The 5,164-nt window shown below is 47.0% G+C and overlaps 1 long non-coding RNA gene across 3 annotated transcripts; it reads right to left on the reverse strand.

Moving 5' to 3' along the window:
• Nucleotides 1–698: 698 nt before the first annotated feature.
• Nucleotides 699–3,185, reverse strand: LOC116801476. 3 transcript variants are annotated; one of them, XR_004362041.1, is made up of 4 exons: nucleotides 1,528–3,185; nucleotides 972–1,441; nucleotides 896–918; nucleotides 699–821 (listed from the first exon to the last, which is right to left on the reverse strand). It is a non-coding gene; the product is annotated as an uncharacterized LOC116801476 (long non-coding RNA). The 3 variants fall into 3 exon arrangements; XR_004362040.1 differs by having other exon boundaries at nucleotides 699–818; nucleotides 896–1,441; nucleotides 1,528–3,183; XR_004362039.1 differs by having other exon boundaries at nucleotides 896–1,441; nucleotides 1,528–3,182.
• Nucleotides 3,186–5,164: the final 1,979 nt, after the last annotated feature.

The raw sequence follows: 5,164 nt of genomic DNA on the forward strand, positions 1-5,164 counted from the left end.
TTCCCAGCTCTGCTCCCGATGGTCGTTTGCTGCTTTTGCATATTAAATTTCATTGATGATCTACGGATCCGTAGAGTTGCATTTAATTTTTCATCGCAACGGGAGATTTTCACACATCGTCTGCAATCCCCAATCGCCGGAACATCTCCGCAGCAACTGCGTCGGTTCCACTTGGCGTATGATTTATGGGCCAGCATTTAATTGAGTTATTGTTGCCCAGTATCGGTCCCTGGTTGCGGATTAACCCAGCGACCTTGTCGCCAGATTTGATCAGATGACAAAACCCACTTAACTAAGTAGACGAAGTGACTTCAAATGAATTCGGTATAGTTGGCACCAAGTAAGCATCTTCTATAGTTCATTCATTCATTAGGTGAGCTCAAATATACGTTTGTTTCAGTACTTCTGCCTCGTCAATAGTTCTTCATAAATTTAATCAAATTAAAGAATGCCACTTTGAGTCGGGCAGCCCTCAAATAAATTGAAGATTGCCGAGGCTCCAGCTGAAGCTGAGCTCAATGCAGGAGTACGCATAAGTAAGGATTACGCGAAGGCCAGGTTTAAAAATCCCCAACTCCGACGGGGGAAAAAATTCGCAACTGCTCTTCTGCGGTTGCTTGTGTGGCTCTTTTCGAGCATATTGCGGCAAGGAGCCAACAATGGCGCATAATTTTCAGCTTCTCAGTTTTGACCTCTCAATCCGCCGGCGAGGGAGCAGTTGGAGGAAGTTAACCAGCGAACTGAAGCGGGCCACTGGCCACGGGATGTGAGTGTGCGAAAGCAGTGCACAGCTAAAAAATATCAAGGCGTTCCTAAACCTACTAAAGAATAAGGATAGTACACTTTTTCATCTTCGAAATGGCAGACCTGAAGTAGCTGTAAGTGATATACTTACCCTTAAGATCTCGCATTTACCATCTATATAATTTACAGATTTATTTTATTTTATTTAACAATCACCTAATAGTCACCTAATTTTTTTATCTGCACCTAGAAAGATCACCGAAGGTAACGAGGGAATGCTTATTGGAGCCACATGCCAGTGCACTGGCAGAAATAGTCGTGTTGGGCCTCGGACTCCAATTGAAGATCCTCTCCCCTCGTAGACCAATTGCGCTGCTCCACCGTTCGTCAATTCAAATTAATCAGAATTAGGCAATTACAGAAATTACAAAAATTACATCGTAATTTTCTGGGCTCTTCACGTTAAAAGCTTTTGAAAAATTGCGCATGCGTATTGGGAGCGAGTGAGCCCCTCTGCGAACCCTCCTCTTCATCCGGAGTTGTTTGTGGTTTGCTGTTTGCGCCCAGTTCAGTTCTGCTGGTCAGGAATTTATCGTGGCTTAGTCTGGGCCAAGTTTAAAGCTGGGACAGTCTGTGCCAAAATGGATGCCCTCTGGCCGTTGGAGTATACAGTATGCTGCGTTCGGTCAATCGATTTCTGGGGGATTAGAAACCACGGAAAGTATGTCAGTTGAAACCCGAGACAAGGAAACTGATTTGTTCGCTATACACCAAGATAATTACCATCCCCTAAACAAAAAGATTTTATAATTTCCATTGACAGGAACTCGGGTTTTTCTCCGACTGGAAAAGCAATCCCCTGTTCGATCAGCCAGTGATGATCAGCCACCATCCATATCGGTTAGCCACTTGCTGACTTCTGTCCAATGACTTCGCGTATCAGCAGCTGCCGTTGAATGCACAGAGTGAGCTTCGTATCTGCAAATCTCTAAATTGCCACAAATTAACAGATAATTCGCGATGGCCGAAACCCGAACGGGGAAAACAGAAACAGAAACGCCAAAGACAGCGACTGCTAAACAGATTCCGTTTGACTTCAGCGCGCAAAGGCGACGCTAATAGATACTTTGCGTGCTCACACTTACACTCGCATTCGTAGTATTTGCACTTTTGCATCTGTGGAACTGCAACGGCAGCAGCAAAAATCCTAATGTGGATGCAGTCGGAGAAATACTTTTTATTATCTTATTTACTTTGGTTATTATCTGAATTGACATTGGTATTATCTTCGTGGCGTCCAAAGCCAAACAGCTCAGTTTTTTCTTCCTGTGTCACTGGCTACCAACTTCCAAGCTGGTTGCACAATACCCAAATCCAATTTTCGAATTCCCACATGCGTTCATTATCGGCCACGGATTCGGATTCGTATTCGTACTCAGAGATCGGCTCTGGAGCTGGACTTCGAGGTGGAGACCTGATTGTGGGATGGGCACTGGGGGACTGGGACTCAACTGCGGGTGCGCGCGTGCGCATAACTCATTTCGCACTTTGTCCGTTTCATAAGACCAATTAAAGCGCCGCGGTCCAGAGGAGCTCAATGGAGCTGAGTCGCCGTGGGGCGCCTTTTACCACCAGCCTTAACTTTACCCGAGCCTGTGACAATTTTCCATGTGAGCACGGCTGACGTCGGATTAAGTGGAAAATTTGACAAATGCACCGGCGAGGAGGAGGCCGTGATAATCACCTGATCCGATCCGCGGATCCACTGCCTCGGCAGCCCCTTCCCCCTCCTCCGTACAAATTTGCGCATTTGTCCAAAGCAGCGTGAAAATTTCGCACAATCGAGAAGCCGGCGGATCGGGGAATCGGAATCTCTCTTTCCCTTTCGGGCCCCAACCAGCATTTAATGCGCATTTCGTTTTCGTTTCGTGCCCAATCCGCCAGCCACGAAATTATGTCAATAACTAAGGTCATATGCATAAATTCTGAACCAGCAGTCAGGAACACTGGACGTTGGGCAACGAGCTCGGGGACCCAGAGACCCATAGAGAGCCTCGAACGAGCACGAAATCTGTAACTGCATACTAAATACTGCAGGCAGTCTGCCCTGCTTTTCGGCATTTACTCTGTCCAGTTGATAAGGGATAATGATTGTGAAATCAGCAATAGACATAGTTTAAAGTCACAACGTAAATATTCTCTAGAAATATATCTGTAGAAGTGGCTCATCAGGGTATTCGCTATTCGCATTAGAGACGCACGAGTTTGTCCTGAAAATTAAGCCCACCTCGTTTGGTTGCAAGTGCACGTGTCTTGCTTTTGTGGCTGATCACAATGGAAGCTATTTACAGAAAGAGAGCGGGAGGTGGGGGGCTGTGGGGATAGAGAACGCCTCCACCTTGGCAGTTGAGTCGAGTCCGCATGCTAATAAAATGATATTTTATTGCTTTTTGGCGGCTCATCACAGCCAGAATGGAACTCCTAAAAGGCTATGGCACTGAATAGGGGGTCATTGGCAATGGATACAAGGCATCTTGCATGGCTAATTGCCTTGGGAATCGTGCGAGGTCTGGAGACGCCTGCTACGCATTCCCCGAGATTAAATGCCCCATTTGCAATTGACTGACTGACAGAGAGCGGGAAAAGGAGGGCTAGCGATGGCTAGATGGCTGGAAGGGAGGCGGGCGGGTGGGCGTACTGAAGTGGGAGTTTCTCGTTGTGGAAATTGCCGAGCGCAGATCAGGACTTGCAGGTCCCTGACCCAGTAATTGGATGTGAAGAACATGCCACAGCGCAGAAAGCCAACCAGCAGCAATCTTGGGATTGTATTTAGATGCTGCGGTCTGCCGGGGATGCAGTCTCCGCGCAGAGACAAGCTGGGGCAAGAAACTAGCCCAAAACACGATTAACCCACATCTTGGACGCGATCATAAATTATTATGCAGCTGGGAGCAGGCAGCAAGCAGCAGGCAGAAGTCCCCGAAGGAGATGGTCGCGTGACTCTCGAAATGGGGGGTTTGTGCGCTAAAAGTGTTCCAAAATAAATATGAATTAAAGTGAACGATTCAATCTAAATTTGACAATCAAAACCATTTGTAAGTACGTTGTACCAAAACGTTAAAAATCAATTCGTGAGTTTTTAAAGGCCCAATCCTCTTTTGAATATCTGTCGTGAGTGGAGTGAGCACGCACTCAGCTCCAATGAGGGGAGCAGATATGGGGATGAGGAGCAGGCACATTTTTCGGCTGATTCTGCAGCTTCAATTCAAAGTTGCAGCACACGAACATGACTTTCTAGCGGATTTCTTTGCATGAGCTTTTGTGGATAATCGAGGGGTTTTTTGAGACGAGTTTTTTGAAGGGGGCCGTGCCAAGCAGGCAACTATTTATGCGCTGTTGCCGAGGCTTCCCTCTTCTCTACATTTAATTATTTTGTTTAAAAAAGTTTTGACACCGCGACGCGCATGCATCTGCATGCTTACAGTCCGACTGCGATTGGGATTTTTCTGGTTTTTGGAAGCGGGAGTGGAAGTCATAGGAAGACTGACAGACCGGCCAGCGGCTTTTGGCATGTGTGGTTGGCGGAGCAGGGGCGACAGCCGTGACAACAAAATGTTCAAAGGCGAAACAAAAAACCACAGAAAAACATTTGCCACTCAATTTTGTGTTTGCCGGACGAGCACGAGCTGCAGATTGGCTGGGATTGGATTGGACTGCTCCCCCACCCTCCAGGAGGTTGCTGGTTGTTAGTGCCGAGTGTATCTAGATTAAGGCGCGACAATAAGTATTAAGCATTAAGTTGTCTTTGCCACGGCGCCGTGTGAAGTGCCGTCTCCATTCCGACGACTCTAACTCTCCGGGTCAACTGTTTTGTCCACACTCGTGCGACACTCGTACCGATGTGGCACTACAAATCGCCGGTCGAGTGGGTGGTTGCAGATCTGTGGCCATGGGCAGCAGAGATCTCCGAGAGAAGAAGAGAAGAAGCATAGTTTTGTTTAGTTTTTCTTGTATGCCTAATGATGAAGTGGGAACATCCTGAATTGATAAGCCACAGATATTTAGTTTAAAGTTCAATAGTAGGCATAATTAATTGGATCAACCTTTGCCGTGAGAGCTGGGTCAGAGTCCGCCCACCCTTCCTCTTGGCTTCTTCCATTGGCTTAGTCTGACATTTTCCTTTTAATTTATGCCACCAACCTGGGAGATTACACAGATTGCGGGTTATGCAAATTTGCTGCCACAAAGGCTGCCGTTTCGTTGGCTTGCTGCAGTTGTCTAAGTTTAAGTTGAAGTCGTTGTGTGGCTTTAGTTGTTTCAAGCCCACTGACAGCCAATTTGGCAAGTCTACCGCGGGGGACAGCGCGGCTAACGTGGCGTATGAGCGATGCCATTTAAGCGGCGTGCTAAAATGGTTTTA

Source organism: Drosophila sechellia, chromosome 2L, assembly GCF_004382195.2.
Source record: "Drosophila sechellia strain sech25 chromosome 2L, ASM438219v1, whole genome shotgun sequence".
In the NCBI taxonomy this organism is placed as follows: Eukaryota; Metazoa; Arthropoda; class Insecta; order Diptera; family Drosophilidae; genus Drosophila; species Drosophila sechellia.